General features: G+C 47.8%; 2 protein-coding genes, 1 long non-coding RNA gene and 1 pseudogene across 4 annotated transcripts in view; 1 reads left to right on the top strand and 3 right to left on the bottom strand.

Moving 5' to 3' along the window:
* Nucleotides 1-23,843, top strand: part of LOC106984453 (class I histocompatibility antigen, Gogo-B*0103 alpha chain) — a 218,141-nt gene that overhangs the window by 83,508 nt on the left and 110,790 nt on the right. The window lies entirely within an intron of this gene.
* Nucleotides 1-23,843, bottom strand: part of LOC106966627 (class I histocompatibility antigen, Gogo-B*0101 alpha chain) — a 388,211-nt gene that overhangs the window by 306,998 nt on the left and 57,370 nt on the right.
* Nucleotides 1,262-4,256, bottom strand: LOC128315782 (uncharacterized). Of its 2 annotated transcripts, none has more exons than XR_008298863.1 (3): nucleotides 3,285-4,256; nucleotides 1,990-3,165; nucleotides 1,262-1,614 (listed from the first exon to the last, which is right to left on the bottom strand). It is a non-coding gene; the product is annotated as an uncharacterized LOC128315782 (long non-coding RNA). The 2 variants fall into 2 exon arrangements; XR_008298864.1 differs by having other exon boundaries at nucleotides 1,990-3,593; nucleotides 3,731-4,256.
* On the bottom strand, nucleotides 19,788-22,571 carry LOC106984451 (class I histocompatibility antigen, Gogo-B*0103 alpha chain-like; annotated as a pseudogene).

Here is a 23,843-nt window from a genome sequence, read left to right as displayed (position 1 = left end):
ACAGGTGCCCCAGGTTTCAAGAGGAAACCATTGTTTCTCTACCAACCATCCCGAACCCAGCTCAGTCTCTGACATCAAATTCCCTGGGACGAAGTTTCTTTCTAAAACAGTCCAGGAGGTTATGTCCTTCCTTGTGCAGAAGCTTTTTATGTGGATGTAGTCCCAGTAGTTTATTTGTGCTTTGGTTTCCCTTGCCTCAGGGAACACATCTAGAAAGAAGTTGTTACTCCCCATGTCAAAGAAATTAGCGTGTGTGTTCTTTTCCAGGATTTTTATGGTTTCAGGCCATTTTGGCCTTTAATCCATTTTGCATTTATTTTTGTGTATGGTGTGAGAAGTGGTCCCTATTCTTTCTTTGGCATGTTGCCTTCCTGATGAGAGCACCTGGTGATGTATGGAATTGTTGAATCACTTTGTTGTTCTCGGAAACTAATATAACACTGTATGTTATCTGACTGGAATTTAAATAAAAACAATGAATAAATAAGTAAATAAATAGGTAAGTCAGTCAGTCAGTCAGTCCAGGGAGAGAGATAAGGGGTTAGAGGAAGGGAGTCCAGTTCAGGGGGGTGGGGGAGGGGGTGTTTCCAGGAAGGGAAGTGAGGAGAAAGGGCTGAGCCCAGTGTGCTGTCTCTACCTGGCACCTTCAGAAAGTCCCTGGACCAGAACTCAGAGAAACAGTGTGACAAAGAGAGCTCCCTGCAAGAGGAGAGGGGTCAGGTCCCAGTCCCTTGTCCCCAAGAGGGTGTGGCTCTCAGGGTGTAAGGTGCAAGGGCACAGAGGCAGGGAAGCCTAGTGTTGGGAGTCCCCATCTCCCCTGGTTTCACTTCTCCCTGTCACAGCCTGTGTCAGGTCCCCCTGTCTGGGATTCATGAAGGCGCCCCTGTTCACACTCCCATTGCCTGTCTGGTTTCTAGAGAAGACTATCATATCAGCTTCACCGCGTTCCCTGGCCTGTCCTGGCCACAGACAGGCTGGGACTTAGATTCTCCCAGGGGATGGGGATCCTGGGGCCTTGAACCTGCCTCCTGGTGCTTTCAGGGGCCTGGCCATGACCCTGACCTGGGCCAGTGAGTGTGAGGTCAGAAGGAAAGAGCCTGTTATGTGTAGGAGCAAAGGGACCGCCTGGTGGGGACGCTGGACCACTGGGGAAGCTTGGCTTCCACACCCCCACCCACCCCTGCCCAGGCCTGGGCCATCCTCCCCTTGAGTCCTTCTTGCGACCCCGCCCTGCTCTCCGCGCCCCCCCCCCCCCCCCCCCCCCCGTGGAGTGCCCCTCGCCCTGCCCTCCAGGCTGCCTCCATCTGGGACCCGGCTCCGGGCCTGGAGGAGGGTCGGGCGGGGTCTCAGCCCCGTTGTGCCCACAGTTCCCACTCCCTGAGGTGTTTCCACACCGCGGTGTCCCGGACCGGTCGCGGGGAGGCGCTGTACGTCTCGGTGGGCCAAGTGGACCACACGCAGTTCCTGCGATTCCACAGCGACGCCGCGAGTCCGAGGGTAGAGCTGTGGGCGCCGTGGGTGGAGCAGGAGGGACACAGTTTGGGACGAGCAGACGGAGATCGCCAAGGTGGACGCACAGACCTCCCGACCGAACCTGCACACCGCCCTCCGCCACTACGACCAGAACGAGTCCCGTGAATGACCCGGGCCAGGGTCCAGGTGACAAGTCCCTGAATCCCCCTTGGACCTGCTGAGGTCTCTCTGAGCTCCGGGTCCGGGATTCACCCCGAGGCCAGGAGACCTTCGCGGCCCCCACCCAGGATGAGCCCGCGGGGATTCACTCGGATTTTATCTAGTTTCTGGGTCTTTGACCAATCACTGCGGGTAGGTATCCTGAGGAGTGAGGCCAGGAGAGCCTGGCTGCAGGGCTGGGGGGTGGGGGACGACTGCAGGGGGGGGTGGGGTGGGGGAGAGGGGGGAGGCTAGCTAGCTAGTGGGCGGGGATGCCCGCGAGGCTGGGTGAGAGAGTGGGCGGGGCCAGGGCCTCACCGTCCAAGGGACTTCTGGCTGCAACTTAGGGTTCGATGCGAACCACCTCGGCGGGTGTGAGCAATTCGCTAGGAGGGCGCCGATTACAGCCCCCTGAAGGAGGACCTGCACTCCTGGAGGGCAGCGGAGGAGGCGGTTCGGATCCTGGGGGCCAGTGGGAGGCGGCCTGAGCAGCCAAGCACTACCGGGTGTTACCTGCAGAGGGAGTACGTGCTGGGGCTCCACCTGTACCTAGAGAAAGGGAAAGAGACCTTGTAGGAAGCAGGTGTGTGGGGCCGCCAGGCCTCCTGATCTCCCCTGGGGCAGGTGCTGTACCTCCTGCTGGCCCCACCGAAAGGGAGGAAAATAGGATTGACACCAGAATTCTTCCCTGTCCCCCTCCTTGGGTCCTGAGGGTGAGGAGTTCCCCTGGGTTTTCAGATCCTGTGTCAGAGAGAGACTGGCTCGCAGGACCCATCCTTCTCTCAGGACAGAGGGGATCCAGTCTCTGTGGAGAGACATATCTCTAAAAGAATTCAATAGCAGGTTTCCTTGACCCTGGTATTCACCTTGGGCACTCCCAGGTGACATCCTCCCTCAGGCCTTGCTCTCTGTCCCATGCCCAACTTCATTGGAGGGCTGACTCCAGGTGTTTTAGCCACTGGGCCTCCTCTACCAGGTCAGGACTAGAAGTCTCTGTTCCCTCACTCAGGGACCCTGAGCCTCCTCCCCTAGGCTGTCTTACTTACCCTGCCTCCAGACCTTCCCAAGGGATGGGAAGTTATCCGAGATCCTGGAGCTCAGGCTGGGATGTGAGTCTTGCACTCCCTTGCCCACCCCATTGTCCTCTCCATTCTCAGCATGGTCACATGAGTGCTGCTTCGGTGGCCCCCGGGGGATGATGCAAAGTTCCTAAAGTCTCTGACCCTTCTCCTCAGATCCTCCACAGACACATGTGACCTGCCACCCCATCTCTGACCATGAGGGGACCCTGAAGTGAAGGGCTGTGGGCTTCTACTGGACAGAGATTACTGTGACCTGGCAGTGTGAGGTCCTGACCCAGGACACGGAGCTTGTGGACACCAGGCCTGCCGAGCCGGGACCTTCCAGAAATGGGCGGCTGTAGTGGTGCCTTCTGGGAGAGGAGCAGAGATACACGTGCCTGTGCAGCACGGGAGGCTACAGGATCCCGTCAGCCTGAGATGGAGTAAGAAGGGGGATGAAGGGGTGGATTCTATCCAGACAGCAGAATACACGACACCTTCTGTAGACCTTCAGCGGCATCACAGCTGAGGCCCAGGGGTCAGAACTCTCACCTTCCCTTTCGTTCCCAGAGCCCCTGCATCACTCCAACATCCCCATCATGGGAATCATTGCTGGTCTGGCTGTCCTTGGAGCTGTGGCCACTGGACCTGGGACCTGGAGGAGGAAGAGCTCCCACAGGGAAAGGGGTGAGGTCAGAGTTTTCTTGCACGAGGTTGCAGGGAGAGTGATGGGGGGAGGGGGGAGGGGTTCAAGCCATATGTAATTTTCCAGTGTCTTGCCTCAGTCCTGAGAGGCACCATCCACACACATGTGCTCACCCAGTTGGACCTTGTTTGCTAATACTCTTTCGAAAATCACACCTGAAAAAGAGACAAAACGTTCACCTCGATGCTTCTGGTGATGGGACCTGATTCCCAGCAGTCACAGGACAGAGGGGAGGCCCTGCTGCACACAGACCTCCAGGAAGCTTTGATCTAGTTTCCACATGTCCTCTTACCTCACATTGTGTAATCTTGCCCTAGGTCTGTAGTTAAAGTTCTGGAAATTTCTTTGGAGGCCAAAATTTCAGGGGCCCCTTTAGGACGTCAGGGCCCAAGCCTTCTCCCTGGCCTCTGACACGATGTTTTGTTCTCACAGGGGAAAAGATGGAGCTACACTCAGTCTGCAAGTAAGTATGGACGGGGTGATCCCTGAGACCCTGGGTAGTGCAGACGGGGCCCCATGAGGAGCTCACCCACCCCATAGCTCCCTTGTCTCATCTCCTGGAGGCTCTGACCACGTCCTGTTGTACTGTGGCTGTGACAGTGCCCAGGGCTCTGATGTGTCTCTCAAGGCTTCTAAAGGTGAGACCTTCAGGGTGCCTGGGTAGCTTAGTCAGTTAAGCATCTGACTTTGGCTTGGGTCATGATCTCAGAGTTCGTGAGTTCGAGCCCCACATCAGGCTCTGTGCTGACAGTGTGGAGCCTGGAGCCTGCTTAGACTCTCTGTCTCCCTCTCTCTCTGCCCCTCCCCCACTGGCTCTCCCTCCCTCCCTTCCTCCCTCCTTTTTTCCCTCAAAAATAAATAAGCATTTTATATATATATATATATATATATATATATATATATAATTGTCAAATTATATATAAAGGTGAGACCTTGGAGGGGCTAGAGTGGGGAGGGGCACAGGGGATGAGATTGGGTTAAGGGGATCCTCTGGACTTGGATATTTGAGTGTGTGGAGGGTTTTTACAAATGTCACCACTTAGAATGACTGACTTGAATGTGTTCATGATTATTTTCTGTCACAGTGTGAGCCAGCTGCCTCGTGGGGGACTGAGTGATATAATGTTTCCCTCTCTCTCTCTGCCCCTCCCCCATTCTCTCCCTCCCTCTGTCCCTCCCTCCCTCTCTCTCTCAAAAATAAACAAACATTCAATATATACATATGTCAAATTTTATATATATATAATATATATATTTATAAAAGTGATATATATATATTATATATATATTTATAAAAGTGAGTCCTTGGAGGGCCTAACATGGGAAGTGGTTGGGACAGTGGGGATGAGATTGGGGGTTATGGGAATCCTCTGGACTTGGACATTTTGAGTGCATGAAAGGTTTTTCCAAATGTCACCACTTATACTAACTGACTTGAATGTGTTCATGATTAGTTTTCACAGTGTGAGCCAGCTGCCTCCTGGGGGACTGAATGATACGAGGTTTGTTCTCACTGCCACTTAGTGACATCAAGAACCTTAGACTCCTTTATGTCTAAAAGGTGTCCGAATGTGTCCTTGTTCCTGGTAGCATAATGTGAGGAGATAGGGACAGTGGCCCACTCCCCATCACGATCCCTTCCCACACACACAACTGTAATGGTATCATGATGCATTCACATGATCAGTCATCAGATTGTACACATTAAATACACGCAAATCTTGGTGACCAATGATGCCCTAATAAAGCTGTTTATAAATTAATTTTATTTGGCAGGAGAGACTAGAAGATGGTGGCATAGGAGGATGCTGGGCTCACCGCATCCTGCTGATCACTTAGATTCCACCCAATCTGCTTAAATAACCGAGAAAACCGCCAGAAGACTAGCAGAACAGACTGTCCAGAGCCAAGCATAGACAAGAGGCCCATGGAAGAGGGTAGGAAGGGTGGAGAGACGGTGTGTGCTACACAGACTGGCAGGAGGGAGCCAGGGTGGTGGAGGGGCAGCCCGCCCGGCAAGGCAGAGGTCCCGAGTCTGACTGGCAAAAGCGAAGGGGCCGGATGGAGTGTGTTCTGACAACCAGCGGGAGTTAACATCTGGAATGTTATAAGTCATCAGCTCTGCTCTCAGTTAGCAGGGAGGGCGAGAGGATGCCAGGAGAGGGAGTTGTGCCCCAGAAGACAGAGCTTAGCTCGACGGGGAACAAAGGCACTGGCAAGTGCCATCTCTGTCTCCCATCCCCCAGCCGTAATCCCAAAGGGAACCAGTTCCTGTCACTGAACTTGCTTGCACCGCACAAAACCCAACGCTGTGCTTCTGTGGATCCATCCCTCCCATGGGCCTGCCTCCCTCCTGGTGCTGCGGGGCCCTTCCCACAGGGGACCACTGACGGCAAAGTGAGCTAACCCTGACCCTCCCGCCCCTGCACACGTTGCAGCAGATCCACCCCGGCTAATATGCCAGATCCCATGGAAGCAGCACCACAAGCCTGGCAGTGTGCAAGTAGCCCAGAGAGGGGCCACACCACTCCACAGTGAGTCCTGACCCTGGGAGAGGGGAAGATAAGGGACACAGCAGTCTGACTGTGGCCCCAGAGGTGGGCTGGAGGCAGACCTTAGGTCTGACTGCGGCCCCGCCCACCAACACAAGTTACTCCAACCAGCACAGGGCAAGTGCCCTTCAGTTCCGCACCACCCCAGGGACTATCCAAAATGACGAAAGAGAAGAATTCTCCTCAAAAGGAACTCTAGGAAGTAGCGACAGCTAACGAATTGATCAAAAACGATTTCAGCAACAAAATGGAACAAGAATTTAGAATAATAGTCATAAAATTAATCGCTGGGGTTGAAAAAAGGATAGAGGACAGCAGACAATCTATGGCTACAGAGAACAAGGAACTAAGAAATAGTCATGAGCTAAAAAAATGCTATAAGTGAGGTGCAAAATAAAATGGAGGCGACCACAGCTTGGACTGAAGAGGCAGAGGTGAATTAGGAGATGAAACTATGGAAAAAGAGGAAGCTGAGAAAAGAGAGACAAAAACTGCAGGAGTATGAGGGAAGAATTAGAGAACTAAGTGATACAATCAAATGGAACAATATCCGTAACTAAGAATTCCAAAAGAGGAAGAGAGAGAGGAAGGAGCTGAAGGTGTACTTGAAGAAATCATAGTTGAGAACTTCCCTGATCTGGGAAAGGAAAAAGGCATTGAAATCCAAGAGCACAAAGAACTTTCTTCAGACGTAATTTGAATCGATCATCTGCATGACATATCATAGTGAAACTGGCAAAATACAAGGATAAAGACAAAATTCTGAAAGCAGCTAGGGATAAACACACTCTAACTTATAAAGGGAGACCCATAAGACTCATGATGGATCTCTCTACTGAAACTTGGCAGGCCAGAAAAGAATGGCAGGAAATCTTCAATGTGATGAACAGAAAAAATATGCAGCCGAGAATCCTTTATCCAGCAAGTCTGTCATTTAAATAGAAGAAGAGATAAAGGTCTTTCCAAACAAACAAAAACTGAAGGAATTCATCACCACTAAACCAGCCCTACAAGAGATCCTAAGGGGGATCCTGTGAGACAAAGTACCAGAGACATCGCGACAAGTATGAAACCTACGGACATCGCAATGACTCTAAACCCATATCTTTCTATACTAACACTGACTGTAAATGGACTAAATGCTCCAACCAAAACACATAGGGTATCAAAATGGATAAAAAAGCAAGACCCATAGATCTGCTGTCTACAAGAGACACATTTTAGACCTGAGGACACCTTCAGATTGAAACTGAGGGGATGGAGAACTATCTATCATGCTACTGGAACTCAAAAGAAAGCTGGAGTAGCCATACTTACATCAGACAAACTAGACTTTAAAATAAAGGCTGTAACAAGAGATAAAGAAGGGCATTATATAATAATTACAGGGTCTATCCATCTGGAAGAGCTAACAATTATAAATGTCTATGCGCTGAATATGAGAGCCCCCAAACATATAAAACAATCACAAACATAAGCAACCTTACTGATAAGAATGTGGTAGTTACAAGGGACTTTAATACTTGACTTACAACAATGGATAGAGCATCTAGACGCAGGATCAATAAGGAAACAAGGGCCCTGAATGATACATTGGATCAGATGGACTTGACAGATACATTTAGAACTCTGCATCCCAAAGCAACAGAATATACTTTCTTCTCAAGTGCACATGGAACATTCTCCAAGATAGATCACATATTGGGTCACAAAACAGCCCTTCAGAAGTATACAAGAATTGAGATCATACCATGCATACTTTCAGACCACAATGCTATGAAGCTTGAAATCAACCACAGGAAAAAGTCTGGAAAGCCTCCAAAAGCATGGAGGTTAAAGAACACCCTACTAAAGAATGAATGGGTCAACCAGGCAATTAGAGAAAAAATTAAGAAATATATGGAAACAAATGAAAATGAAAATACAACAATCCAAACGCTTTGGGATGCAACGAAGGCAGTCCTGAGAGGAAAATACATTGCAATCCAGACCTATCTCAAGAAACAAGAAAAATCCCAAATACAAAATCTAACAGCACACCTAAAGGAACTAGAAGCAGAACAACAAAGACACCCCAAACCAGCAGAAGAAGAGAAATAATAAATATCAGAGCAGAAATAAACAGTATAGACTCTAAAAAACTATAGAGCAGATCAATGAAACCAAGAGTTGGTTTTTTGAAAAAATAAACAAAATTGATAAACATCTAGCCAGGCTTCTAAAAAGGAAAGGGAGATGACCCAAATAGATAAAATCATGAATGCAAATGGAATGATTACAACCAATTCTGCAGAAATACAAGCAATTACCAGGGAAGACTATGAAAAATTACATGCTAACAAACTGGACAACCTGGAAGAAATGGACAAATTCCTAAGCACCTACACACTTCCAAAACTCAAACAGGAAGAAATAGAAAACTTGAACAGACTCCTAACCAGCAAAGAAATTGAATCACTTATCAAAAATCTCCCAACAAATAAGAGTCCAGGACCAGATGGCTTCCCAGGGAAATTCTACCAACATTTAAAGCAGAGAATACCTATCCTCCTCAAGCTGTTCCAAAAAATAGAAAGGGAAGGAAAACTTCCAGACTCATTTTATGAAGCCAGCATTACTTTGATTCCCAAACCAGACAGAGACCCAGCAAAAAAAGAGAACTACAGGCCAATATCCCTGATGAATATGGATGCAAAAATTCTCAATAAGATACTAGCAAACCGAATTCAACAGCATATGAAAAGAATTATTCACCATGATCAAGTGGGTTTCATTCCTGGGCTGCAGGGCTGGCTCAACATTTGCCAATCAATCAATGTGATACATCACATTAATAAAGGAAGAGATAGAAACATATGATCTTGTCAATCGATGCAGAAAAAGAATTTGACAAAATTCAGCACCCTTTCTTAATAAAAACCCTCGAGAAAGTCGGGATAGAAGGAACATATTTAAACATCATAAAAGCCATTCATGAAAAGCCCACAGCTAATATCATCCTCAATGGGGAAAAACTGGGAGCTTTCCCCCTGAGATCAGGAACATGACAGGGATGTCCACTCTCACTGCTGTTGTGTAACGTAGTGTTAGAATCAGCAATCAGACAACAAAAGGAAATCAAAGGCATCAAAATTGGCCTTTGAAGTCAAGATTTCACTTTTTGCAGATGACATGTTATTATACATGGAAAACCCAATAGACTCCACCCAAAGTCTGCTAGAACTGATACGTGAATTCAGCAAAGTCACAGGATAGAAAATCAATGTACAGAAATCAGTTGCATTCTTATACACTAACAATGAAACAACGGAAGACAAATAAAGAAACTGATCCCATTCAGAATTGCACTAAGAAGCATAAAATACCTAGGAATAAATCTAACCAAAGACGTAAAAGATCTGTATGCTGAAAACTATAGAAAGCTTATGAAGGAAATTAAAGAAGATATAAAGAAATGGAAAAACATTCCATGCTCATGGATTGGAAGAATAAATATTGTCAAAATGTCAATACTATCCAAAGCTATCTACACATTCAATGCAATCCCAATCAAAATTGCACCAGCATTCTTCTCGAAAGTAGAACAAGCAATCCTAAAATTTGTATGGAACCACAAAAGGCCCTGAATAGCCAAAGTAATTTTGAAGAAGAAGACCAAAGCAGGAGGCATCCCAATCCCAGACTTTAGCCTCTACTACAAAGCTGTCATCATCAAGACAGCATGGTATTGGCACAAAAACAGACACATAGACCAATGGAATAGAATAGAAACCCCAGAACTAGACCCACAAACGTATGGCCAACTCATCTTTGACAAAGCAGGAAAGAACATCCAATGGAAAAAAGACAGTCTCTTTAACAAATGGTGCTGGGAGAACTGGACAGCAACATGCAGAAGGTTGAAACTAGACCACTTTGTCACACCATTCACAAAAATAAACTCAAAATGGATAAAGGACCTGAATGTGAGACAGGAAACCATCAAAACCCTAGAGAGAAAGCAGGAAAAGACCTCTCTGACCTCAGCCGCAGCAATTTCTTACTTGACACATCCCCAAAGGCAAGGGAATTAAAAGCAAAGATGAACTACTGGGTCCTCATGAAGATAAAAAGCTTCTTCACTGCAAAGGAAACAGTCAACAAAACTAAAAGGCAACCAATGGAATGGGAAAAGATATTTGCAAATGACATATTGGACAAAGGGCTAGTATCCAAAATCTATAAAGAATTCACCAAACTCCACACCTGAAAAACAAATAACCCAGTGAAGAATTGGGCAGAAAACATGAATAGACACTTCTCTACAGAAGACATCCAGATGGCCAACAAGCGCATGAAAAGATGCTCAATGTCGCTCCTCATCAGGGAAATACAAATCAAAACCACACTCAGATATCACCTCACATCAGTCAGAGTGGCTAAAATGAACAAATCAGGAGATTATAGATGTTGGCGAGGATGTGGAGAAACGGGAACCCTCTTGCACTGTTGGTGGGAATGCAAACTGGTGCAGCCTCTCTGGAAAACAGTGTGGAGGTTCCTCAAAAACTTAAAAATAGACCTACCCTATGACCCAGCAATAGCACTGCTAGGAATTTACCCAACGGACACAGGAGTACTGATGCATAGGGGCACTTGTACTCCAATGTTTATAGCAGCACTCTCAACAATAGCCAAATTATGGAAAGAGCCTAAATGTCCATCAACTGATGAATGGATAAAGAAGTTGTGGTTTATATACACAATGGAATACTACGTGGCAATGAGAAAGAATGAAATAAGCCCTTTTGTAGCAACGTGAATGGAACTGGAGAGTGTTATGCTAAGTGAAATAAGTCATACAGAGAAAGACAGGTCCCATATGTTTTCACTCTTATGTGGATCCTGAGAAACTTAACAGAAGTCCATGGGGGAGGGGATTAAAAAAAAAGAGGTTAGAGAGGGAGACAGCCAAAGCATAAGAGACTCTTAAAAACTGAGAACAAACTGAGGGTTGATGGGGGGTGGGAGGGAGGGGAGGGTTGGTGATAGGTATTGAGGAGGGCACCTTTTGGGATGAGCACTGGGTGTTGTATGGAAACCAATTTGACAATAAATTTCATATTAAAAAAAAAGAAAATGGTCATAGAGTGCCTCAGCAATGCTTCAAAAAAAGAAAAGAAAGAAAGAAAGAAAGAAAGAAAGAAAGAAAGAAAGAAAAGAGAAAAGAAAAGAAAAGAAAAGAAAAGAAAGGAAAAGAAAGGCGGGGCAGTAGAAGAGAAAATAGATTCTACACACCCCGGTGCACACCTTGGGGAAGGACCTGCATGGTGGTGGTGGTTCTGGGAGGAGGGCAGGTCATATCTCCAAGGAGGGTTAGGGGGAGACTTCCAGCCCAGGATGGGCAGGCTGGGAGAAGGCTGGCTGTGTGGAAAGCCTTGTGCTGACCACGTGGCTGGACAGCCAGTTTGGAGACCAGATGTCAGGAGTGGGGCCCACTGAGGTCATGGAACCAAAGGATGGGGTTAGGGCCAAGGATAAAGGCAGCGGGACCTCGAGCAGTTTTCTGGTTGGTGGGGGAGAGGGGAAGGCAGTAGCCAGCAGGGGAGACTAGTGTTGAGGGTCTGGGAAGGGGGGACTGAATGTTTCAGAACAAACTTGAATCAGAGGCTGACAGGAGAGGAGGGGACTTGGGCTAAGAGCCAGGAGGAAGGAGTGCTGATGGCAGGGCCCCAAGGGAGGAGCTCCTGAGAGAGGAGAGCTTGGTGAGGGCCCAGCATGTGGGCAAGGGGTGTGAACAGGCATGGGGCCATAGGGGAGGGGTGCAGAGGGACCAGAGAGACTGGGATTCCTGCGCACAGGGAGACTGGAGGCCACAAGGGAGTGAGGGTGGGATGAGGGAGAGGGGACAGGGCATTGCGGGTGTTGGCGCAGGGTGGAGGAGGGCCAAGGGCAGGTGCCTGCACTGGAGGGGAGGGAGGAGGAGGGGCGCCAAGACAGGGGACAAGTCTGGACAAGGCTCTGAGCACCATGCCACAGCGCTCCCCTTGGTGATGGCAGGAGGACAGTGGGAGGGAGAGTCTCTGGGCAAAAGACTCCTCAGAAAATTAGCATACACTCGAAGTCTTAGCTTCAGCAATGAGACAACAAAATGAAACAAAAGGCATCCAAATTGGCAAGGAAGTACTCAAACTTTCACTCTTCTCAGAAGACATAGTACTGTGTGTAGAAAACTCAAAAGATTCCACCAAAAAATTGCTAGAACTAACACATGAATTCAGCAAAATAGCAGATTGTCAAATCAATGTACAGAGATATGTTGCATTTGTATATGCGAATAACGAGGCAGAAATAAAAAGAAACAAAGAGTCTATCCTATTTGGGGTTGCACCAAAAACAATAAGATACCTAGGAATAAACCTAACTAAAGAGGAAAAAGTTCTGGACTCTGATAACTATAGAACACTTATGAAAGAAATCGAAGAATACACAAAGAAATGGAAAAGCATTCCATGCTCATGGATTAGAACAAACATTGTTAAAATGTCTATCCTATCCAAAGCAATCTATACATTTAATGCAATCCCTATCAAAATACCACCAGCATTTTTCACAGAGCTAGGACAAATAATCCTAAAATTTGTATGGAACCACAAAAGACCCGGCCGAATAGCCAAAGCAACTCTGAAAAACAAAAAATAGGAGGCATCACGATTCCAGATTTCAAGCTACATTACAAAGCAGTAGTCATCAAGACAGATTTCTGCGAGCATGTGGAGAAAGGGGAACCCTCTTGCAGTGTTGGTGGGAATGTAAACTGGTGTAGCCACTCTGGAGAATAGTGTGGAGATTCCTGAGAAAACTAATAATAGAAACATTCTATGATCCAGCAATTGCAGTACCAGGCATTTGCGCAAAGGGTACAAAATACGTATTTGTACATAAAACACCCAATGTTTATAGCAGCATTATCAACAATAGCTAAATGATAGAGAGAGCCCAAATGTCCATCTACTGATGAATGGATAAAAAAAGAGGTGGTATACACGCACACGCACATGCACACACACGCACACACACACACACACACACATATAATGGAATATATATGATTTATCCACAAGAAATCTCCACGTGCATTTGAAAAGAATGTGTATTCTGTTGATGGCTGGAATGTTCAATAAATGTCAGAATGTACTATTGGTTTATAGTACAGCTCAAGTCTTCTTTATGTTTATTGATCTCTGCATAGATGTTCTATCCATTATGGAAAGTGATATATTGCAGTTTCTGACTATTACAGTTGTATTATCTGTTTCTCAACTTCTGTCTGTTTTGTTTTCATGTATTTGGTGCTGAGGTGACTATATATTCAGAATTGTTTCATCCTTTTGATAGTTTGACTCTTTTATCACTATAAAATGTTGCTGTCTCTCTTTACTAGCATTTTTTCTTTATGTCATATACATAATATTTATTCTAACTTATATATTTATAGCATATGCTGGTCATGTTATATTTTATGTCCTACGAATGCAATATTGAAATTTTATGACCTTCTTTTTACTACCTATTCTCTCTAAAGTTACTCAATCACAGTCTATTCCCGTTTGTACTTTACATTTCATGCTACGAGTTTCTCTTTTTCTTTGGGCAATTCTTTGTGTAAATTTTTTGACACACAGGTTAAATGTAGATTTGTCTAGAGAAATCTGTTTCTTTCTTATAAATTTGAGTCAATATCAATCCAGAACAACAATAAACTAAACTAATGACTAGAAGGTATTTTGGCCCCAAATAAACGCAAATTTGGACTACAAATCACAGAAGCGTTAGTCTGTGATTGGAAATTCTTTGAAGTAGCTGTTTGCTCACTTTGTGCTAGCTCCAAGCAAACCTCCTTAGAATAATATCTTAGAGTCGATGTGATTTGTGTCACCCTTTTCTGAAGATATGAATCTATGAGTCTTAGGTTCCCATATTTTCAGGGAGAGATGTTTCTCATGGAATAGAATAAGCTCTGGGCATTATTTCCTCTCTATTAAGTTCATGATCCTGAGAAGGCAAGCTAAGATTTTCTAGATTTGAAATACACCTTAAGTATCAGAGCAACCATCATCCCTGGCTTTTTGCCCATTATTATATTTTGGCCTAAATGATTATTATTCTCTTGATTGTTTTTTTGGGGGGTGATATATATACACATCACCCAAATATATATAAAATATATACATATGTATACATAATACACACACACACATATATAATCATTGTTAGCTGTTTTTATAGGAAGAGTCAGCCTTAAAACTTAGTCTACTGTGTTATTGGAAGAGGATCCCCATTCACAATTTTTTCATTTCTGCGATTTATCCAGCACCACACAAGGTGGTAGAATACAAGTCTACCTAAACCAATGGTGATCTGTGTCTTCTGTGAGCCAGCGCTGGTCTGTGAATGTGCATCAGCCCACAAACAGAGACAGAAATGAAAGTGAGACCTTATCTTGTCTCAGACTGGCAATCAAGACAAAAATAAGCCTGTATATCGTCATTGGATCTGCTAAAACCAGTTTGATTACTAGCTGTTCATGGACCAGACGTGGACGAGCACAATGTCTAACGTAGAATGATTTTTTAAACTTTTGTGAGGGTCACATAAAACCTGGTAAATTTTGGATACTCTGCCCAGAAATACGGGCATGTACAAAGAAATATGAAGTGTCAGTGTATGTATAAGGATCATCTGAAGTGTTACAGATCTGGGTAACTTAATCCTAGGAGGAGACAAAGGCTGGAGAAGACATTTTGAACAATCACTTCATCACCCGACAGTGCTACTCCACTTACCTGTGAGTACAACTGGAGTAGACAAAAGCTGGATCCCATAACAACTATCAAGGGGAAAAGTTGGAAGACGCTGTATTTAGTCACTCCTTCCTCCAATCTGACCTGAGTGCCTACAATGTATCATATCAAGTTGTAGTCTCAAATCACTGCTCCAAATGTTGTAATTTGTCATTCTTTTTCATGCCCAGTTTCCATGCCCAGAACTAGTACCCTCTTCCCACATAAAAGATTTCCACGTTTAGGGGCGCCTGGGTGGCTCAGTCGGTTAGGCTTCTGACTTCGGCTCAGGTCATGATCTCAGGGTCCGTGAGTTTGAGCCCCGCGTCAGGCTCTGTGCTGACAGCTCAGAGCCTGGAGCCTGTTTCAGATTCTGTGTCTCCCTCTCTCTCTGACCCTCCTCCATTCATGCTCTGTCTCTCTCTCCCTCAAAAAAAAAAAATAAACGTTAAAAAAAAAAGAATTTAAAAGATTTCCACGTTTAAAAATCTTGACAGAGGGCAGCGACCATGGAGAGGAGAACCCATTTTGCCAAACAGCCTTGCATTGGACGTGGCATGAAACTTCACAGTCACGTGACCACCTGCCAGAATCTCTCTCAGGACATGGGACAGATAGGCTGGGACCGCACTACATGGCATTTGGCACAGGTGTTTGAGTGACAGTGGTGTCATGCAGTTAGTTGCAAGGGGCAGCAGCAACAGCAGTCCTAGCCTCCGGATCCAGTGTGCTATGTCAGGGGACTCTGTTGTGACGGTGACATCTATACCCAGGAGCAGGGCCCTCGTTACACGTAAGCCTCCCCCTCGGGTCCATTGTGGATTCTGTTCCCGTCTGTGTAGACTCAAGCCTGGTTTGTGACATTCCTTGAAATAGAACAAGGCCCCACATTCTCTCTCATCCAAGTCTCTGTAACTGTACATATGTATCCCAAAGAGTCAGAAGTCAATGTGGGGAATAGCTTCAGAGAGCATGATTTCAGACGTTTTTTTCCACCTTTACTGAGCTATAACTGACAAACACCATTGTGTCAGTTTAAGGCTACAGTCTCTTGATTTGATACATTTCTATGCTGCAAAATGCTTACAACCAGAGCATTACCCTAGACCTGCACCTTGTCACATAGTTACCATATCCTTTTGTGTGGTACAAACATTTAAGATCTACACTCTTGTTATCTCAGAGATTTTATGTTGAGCTGATAACCACTTCCTCAATCTGCCACCTGGCTCTGCCCCCTGGGAGAGAAAATATGTATCTCCCAGCAGGCCTTGCATTTTTCTTCCTAGAAAAAACAACTTTTAAATGTGGATGTAAGACCCCTTCCCACAATGAGGGCTCTCATCGGTGACTTCACTGCAACTCTATCTGGTGGAACCCCAGGATTGCTTGTGGGTTCGTTACAAAACACTCAGGCCTCTCTCCACATACCCTGTTAGAGTGTTGGGCGTGGACCCAGGAATCACTACTTAATAAGCCCCACAGGAGAGGCTGAGGCACAGCCACTTGGGAATCCTTCATTATGTGCTTGCTGCTCAGTGTGTGATCTGAAGACCAGAAGGAGCACCAACCTTGTTATAAACCCAGAATCTCACACTCTACTCCAGATTGTCTAGCTCTTCGTAAGTCCAGGAAATTTCTGTGCACACTGAAAGCTGGGTCTCCCCGGAGTGTGTGCCTTCTAGGTGCAGAACCATAACTGTGCAGTGTGCTCTGGGTGTGCTCTGATCAGCTTGCTTCATGCTGACGACTCCAGGGTTTGGTCCTGATCCTCTCTCTTCTATGGCCATCATCCCTTGGTGACCTCATCTATGCTGAAGGCTCTAAACATCATTTATATGGTGTCACCTCCGTATCTATTCCTCCAACCTAGATATTTTCCCACCCTGCACTCTATATCCAGCTGGAACTTCGCTTGCATTTCTCATAATCTCAGATTCGACATTCCTAAATTGGGTGCTTGTGATGCAACTTCCCCTAATGTCCTACTTCCAAAATCTTCCCTGTTTGATTGGAAGACACTGCTCCTTTCTTCTTGCAGTCTGAAGTATTGGATGCTGTCCTTGATTCCTCCTTCTCACAACCCAGAAGTAATACATTAGGACATGCTGCAAAGTTTATCTTTAAATGTATCCAGAACACACACACACACACACACACACACACACACACCCCAAGAGTACAGTCACTTCCTGTTATTTTCTCTCCTCAAACCCCTAAATAAATTCAACATTCCCCCCTCCTGGAAACTGCACTGGCTTCCTACACTTTCCCTACTGGTCTCCCACCCTTCACCTCTCGATTCTGCACAGCAGCAAACATGCTGCTAAGACAAGTAGTACTACGTGGACCATCTGATCTAAACCATCCGGTGACTCCACATGTCACTCAGAGAAAACCCAAAAGCCTTCTAATCCTAAGGCCTAGATATCTGACCACATTTACATGCTCTCTGCTCCAGCCACAGTGGTCTCTCACCCTTCCTTGAACAAGGACATGCTCCTGCCCTAGTGTGTGTGCCTGGAGGTTCCCCTGCTTGGAAAAAACTCCCTCAGACATGCTCTTCAACAATTCCTTGTGTCCTGCACATCTCTCAGAGATCACCTTCCCAGTGAGGCTCACACTTACCACCATAGAAAAGTAGCCACCTTCCCTGTCCCCGCACAAGTAACTCTCTGGATCACCTTCCTCAAAGCGCCTACCAAATTCCAATTTATTTTTGTATTTTTTATTTTTTTAATGTTTATTTATATTTGAGACAAGGGAGACAGAGCACAAGTGGGGGAGGGGCAGAGAGAGAGGGAGGCACAGAATCTGAAATAGGCTCCAGGCTCTGAGCTGTCAGCACAGAGCCCCATGTGGGGCTCGAACCCATGAACCATGAGATCATGACCTGAGCTGAAGTCAGAGGCTTAACAGACTGAGCCACCCAGGTGCCCCAACCAATTTCCAATGTAAACACTTTCCTTATTTACCACATTTATACAATATACACTTGACTCTGAATTACACTGGTTTGAACTGGGCACATCCACCGATCTGTGGACTTTTTTACAATAAGTGCTGTCAATGCAGTTCCTCTTATGGTTTCTTACTATTTTCTCCAGCTTAATTTATTATAATAATACATGTTACATATCCATGTAACATACAAACCATGTGTTAAATGACTGTTCCTGTTTTCAGTAAGGCTTCTTATCAACAATACGTTATGGTGGTAGTATTTAAGTTTCAGGGGAGTCAAAAGTTACATTTGGATTTCTGACTCCTCAAAGGGGTCATTGCCCTCAGTCCCCACTTTGTTCCAGGGTCAAGTGGATTCTGTCACTCACCCCTAGGACATATTCTCCACAAGACCAGCACGTTTGCCTCTTCTTACTAACTGAGGTGTCCTAGATGAAAAAACAGCGGGTCCTGCACGTGGCACACGACATTATCAGTGGAAAGAGTGGTCAGCAGAGAGGACCTCTGTCTTCTGGATGAGCCTCAGGCACAGCCAGTTCGTGGCAGCTCCTGCACAAAGTGCCCCCACCTCACCATCAGTGTCGTCTCTACTTTCCCCCAGGGCTGCCCCTCCCTCTCTCTGCTCAGCTCCCCCCTCCCACACAGTTACAGTCCTATCTTCAGAATCACTGTACATAGGTTTATGGGGCCCTTTCTCCAACCAAATACAAATCTACATTAGACCCTGCTTTATACATCCATGAACTTGGATGTGAACCAGCACCAGCATCACTGGAACTAAGGGCAGGAAGAGAGGGCAGAAAGGCAAGGAAGGTAGAAACTAACGGAAGTTGAAAAAGGATAAGAAACTCTCAGATTCCTCTCTGTCTACCTCAAGATGTAAAGAATAATCCAGAACACAACTCTAGAGGGAGGAGATGGATGAATCTGAAAATCCATCTCTCCAAACCCCAGAGACTCCTGTGTGCAGGGCCCATCTAGGCCTGTGGGAACGACAGTCCAAAGAACTCTTGGTGCTACAGCCACCGGGGTCATCCGGGGAGAATGAGACAGGAACTCAGACACAAGAGCAGAACAGGTCTGATGCTCCACAGAAACAAGGGGGAAAAAACCACCCAAAAGAGGGGGCTGAGGTCACGACCCAGGAGGGAGCCTAGGCTGACCCAGACACAGGAAGCTTTTGCTGCACAAGCTCCTGGTGACAGGTGACATCCAATCCCCTATGATCTCAGGTCCTGGTGAGACAAGGTTCCACAGAAGGGATGAGGACAAGGAGCAGAGACATGACCCAGCTGAGGAGGGAGCACGTCACACTAATTATGCACTGTGCACCGACTGGACCCAGGCCCCGTCCACGCTCGGCTCCTCCAGCCCTCTCCTGTCCCCACCTGCAACAGACACAGTACAGGAACAGCGGATTCTGGAAGGTTCTCAGGGCTTTCATTTATTTTCTCTTCCAACCATACAAATCCTCTCTTTTATTACCTCATCATGCCCACATACCCAGAATTACAAAACACAAATTCCTATCAGGATTCTCATTTTCAGTAGGGAAGTAAGGCATCAGTACTCAGCCCAACATGAAGGAAAGACAGGAATGGAGACAGAACACGAATCAGTATGGGAGGGGTCATGGTGGGCATGGGGCCAGTCTCCTGAGTCCTCACGATATGCTAATAGGAATACAGACACATTCTGACACCATCTGCAGGAAGTCAGGGGATATCGATGTCACTAAGTGGGGATGTGAACAGATCATGCATCGCTCAGTGCCCCACAGGCAGCGGGTCTCACACTGTGAAAAAAAATCATCATGAACACATTTAGGTCAGTCACATAAGTGCCACACACTCAACAGCCTCCCTCATGCTCGAAGTGACCCTAGTGCCACCACTCCTCCCCACTTCACCCTGCATAGTCTTACATTTAGGAGCCATTAGAGATGAATCAGAGCCCTGAGTGCTGTCATCCCCTGGGGTAGAACAAACAAGATGAGATCAGAGCCACAGGAGCTGAGACTAAAGGAGCAGCTATGGGCAGGGGGGCGGGGGTGAGCTCCCCATGGGGTCCTGTCTACACTATTCCAGGTTTCAGGGATCACCTCCTCCATACTTATGTGCAGCATGAAAGTAGCTTGGTCCTTTTCCTCCTGTGGAAGAAAATAGCATGTTAGACATCTGGGACAGATGGGCCATGGGATCCTAGAGCAACCTCCTAGTCCTACTCCAAAATGAAGTTTCCAGAGTTCTGACTGAACACATAGGACAGAATTGGGACACATGAAGAAAGAGGTGTGGGATCACAGGACCACTTCACTTGCTGGAGATCTAGCCTCAGCAGGGACCTTCCTCTGTCCTGTCACTGCTGGGAATCATGTCCCCATCACCAGAATCACCAAGTGAAAATCTGTCCTTCATTTTCCAATTTCTCTCCTACAGAGTGAATGTTAGTAACGGCTCCAGAGTGGGCAGGTCCATGTGTGTGGATGGAACTTCCCAGGAACCAGGCAGGACAATGTGCTACCTAGGAAACCCCCCAGTGGGACTAGAGAACTCACATCCCCCCACTCTGTTCCTACCTGAGCACTTCTTCCTCCAGATCAAAGCTCCAACCACCAAAGTGACCACAAGGACAACCACAGCAACAATAATGCCCAGGATGGGGATGGAGGGCTGAGAGGATGGCTCTGGAAAGTGAAGGAAGGTGAGGAGCAGAGACATCCAGCTTCAGTCCTGACTTTGTGAAATTCTCCAGAAGGGCCCTGCGTTCCCTTACACGGGGCTCTACCCCAAACCCTCCTTACCCCATCTCAGGGTGATGGGCTCGGGCAGCCCCTCGTGCTGCACATGGCACGTGTATCTCTGCTCCTCTCCAGAAGGCACCACCACAGCCGCCCACTTCTGGAAGGTCCCATCTCCCGCAGGTCTCGTCTCCACAAGCTCTGCGTCCTGGGTGTGGTCCTGCCCATCACGCTGCCAGGTCAGGGTGATCTCCGCAGGGTAGAAGCCCAGGGCCCAGCACCTCAGGGTCACCTCACGGTCAGAGATGGGGTGGCGGGTCACCCTTGTGTTGGGAGATTCTGAGGAAGAAGAAACAGAGAATCCACACTGTGGTTTAGCTTTATGGGCCACTGAAACTGCATCCACATGACCATCCTGAGGTGGACGGGACAACTGGTCTGGATGGAAGAAGCACAAAACCCAGACCCCAGTCTAGCCTTTGGGATCTCCCGATTCTTGTTAAGTTCTGGAATCAGGGAGAGAAGCCCAGGTAGGAAGCTGCTGGTCTAAGGGGGAACACACTGTGGTCCTGAGTGTGGTGGAGGGTGATGACTCAGAAAACCCGGAGTCAGATCTCCAAACATGTTCTCAGGGAGAACAAGGCCTTGAGAGGGAAGGTCAGGGTTCACAAGGTGGCTGCCAGGGTCAGAGGGAACTGCTGATGGGTTATTTCAGGGATGTCTCAACCTGCACCCCAGGGAGAGACTGGATTCCTGTCTCTCTTTTAGAGAAAAGCACCCTCAAGGTGAGTCAGTCTCTAGTAGGCATATGAACTCAGAGGCGGATCTCCCTCTTCCCACCCCTGGGAGGGGCGCTATCGTGACACTGAGTCCATTTTCCCTTCCTCGTGGGCAGCCAGCCCCAGGGGAGGGGAGATTAGGGAGGCCCCGCGGTCCCGGTACCTGCGCGCAGCAGCGTCTCCTTCCCGTTTTCCAGGTACTTGAGGAGCCACTCCACGCACGTGCCCTCCAGGTAGTTCTTCCAGTCATTCGCTGCACCGGCCACCTCCCACTTGCGGCGGGTGATGTGCGCGCCGCGGTGTCCGCCAGGGTCCAGGAGCGCAGGTCCTCGTTCAGGGCGATGTAATCCACGCCATCGTAGGCCCACTGAGTGTACCCGCGGAGGAGGAGTCCGTCAGGCCCCAAGTCACAGCCATATGTCCACTGGATGTTGTGCGACCCTGTCCCCGCCCCGCCCCCAGAGCAGCAGTAATTAAGATGAAACCGAAAGTAAACCCGCCTAAAAGCTCCCTCGGGCTCTTCCAGGGGTCTTGGGACGGGCGACCCCGGCCCGTCCTTGGGGACCCGGCCCATGTCTCTCACCGGACTCGCTCTGGTTGTAGTAGCGGAGCATCGTGTTCAGGTTCACTCGGGAATTCCGTGCGTTGTTCTTCTCGTTCCGCGTCTCCTGGTCCCAATACTCCGGACCCTCCAGCTCCACCCACGGGGCCCGCGGCTCCATCCTCGGATTCGGGGCGTCGGTGTCGAACCGCACGAACTGCGTGTCGTCCACGTAGCCCACGGCGATGAAGCGGGGCTCCCCGAGGCCGGGCCGGGACACCGCGGTGTAGAAATACCTCAGGGAGTGGGAGCCTGCGGGCGCGGAGGGGCTGAGACCCCGCCCGACCCTCCTCCCCGCGCGGGGCCCGGGTCCCAGGGGGAGGCGGCCGGGAGGGCAGGGCGAGGGGGACCAGAGTTGGGGAGAGCAGGTTGGAGTCTGGGAGGGACGGGGAAGGGGAGCCCGGGCGAGGCCGGGTGGAGGTCTGGGTCCGGGCGGTGGACAGTCGGCTTCCCCGGGGGTTCCGCTTCCCCACCGGGCGGTCTCCTCGCTCCTGCCCTGCAGAGTCCCTTTCCTCCCGACCCCGCACTCACCCGCCCAGGTCTGGGTCACGGCCAGGGCCCCCGACAGCAGCAGGAGCAAAGTTGGGAGCATCACGACCCGCATCCTCAGGGTCTGGGGAGAAATGTCAACCTCAGGAAGCGGGCGCTGAAACTTGATACCCCGGAACCGCGGTGCCGCTGATTGGCTCCTCCGGAAACTGGACACTAATAGGTGTGTGAACCGAGGCCGTGTCATCAGTATCCAGGCAGAAGGACCTGACACAGGTTGTGACAGGGAGACGTGAAACCAGGGCAGATGGGGACTCCCCAACACTGGGCTTCCCCGCCCCAGATGCCGCCCTGGGGCCAGAGTCCCTGAGAGGCGGGCCGGGACCTGGGACGTGGCCTGGACGCCTCACCTACTGCACAGAGCGCTCTTTGTCCCACTGTGTCCCTGAGTCGTGGACCAGGAGCTGTGTGTCACTGATTCTCCAGCATTTTGTTCTCAGGACATCTCTACAGTCTTACAAATTAGTGAGGATCCCAGGGAGAATTGTGTGCCTGTGGATTCTATCGATCCTTATTTACCACAGCAGGAATAAAACAGGTTCAAATATTTATTAATTCATTTACAATCATACGAAAACAGAAATATTGTTTGTATGGAAAGTAACAATGTTCCCTAATAAAAGGGGGCAGTGAGAATAGTGGTTTTCTTGCATTTCACATTTTTGCAAGTCTCTTTCTTGTCTGTCTCCTTAGAAAACCACTGGATGTTCAGATTTGCTTCTGCATCTCTTGTGCTGTTTTGGCTGAAGTATATGAAAAAATTTATGTCCTTGACCAAATATAGGAGAATAGTATGTGTCATAACCTTTTCAGATAATTATGGGAATTCATGTTTGATACTATATTAAAACTACACAATGTGTACTTTGAGGTCTTTGCAAACTGGAACCTGAAACAGTATCATTGACTGTGTCTTTCTGTTACATTAAATCCATAGGCCCATCTGCACATGGAACGGATCTTGTACTAATGCATGATTGTTTTTAAGTAACGTGTTGTGTGTTGTTTCACTAAGTAATGTAGGTGTTCCAGCCTTGATTAGAAAGGAATTGAATTATCAAAATCATTTGATTTGGGGCACCTGGGTGGCTCAGTTGGTTAAGCATCTGGCTTCGGCTCAGGTCAAGATCTCATGGTCCGTGAGTTCAAGCCTCGTGTGGGGCTCTGTGCTAACAGCTCGGAGTCTGGAGCCTGCTTAAGATTCTACGTTTCCCTGTCTCTCTGCCCTACCCCTGCTTGCACTCTGTCTCTCTTTGTGTCAAGAATGAATAAACGTGCCATCTGTCACCAGAAAGTGATGTTACAGTATCACTGATGATATTCCCTGTGCTGTGCCTTTTATTCCTAAGACCTGTTCCTTCCATACCTGGAGCCTGTGTCTCCCACTCCCCTCACCCA

Source organism: Acinonyx jubatus, chromosome B2 (assembly GCF_027475565.1).
Source record: "Acinonyx jubatus isolate Ajub_Pintada_27869175 chromosome B2, VMU_Ajub_asm_v1.0, whole genome shotgun sequence".
Taxonomy (NCBI): domain Eukaryota; kingdom Metazoa; phylum Chordata; class Mammalia; order Carnivora; family Felidae; genus Acinonyx; species Acinonyx jubatus.
Note: the sequence above shows the minus strand (reverse complement) of the source record. Positions and strands in the feature narration are given on the sequence as shown.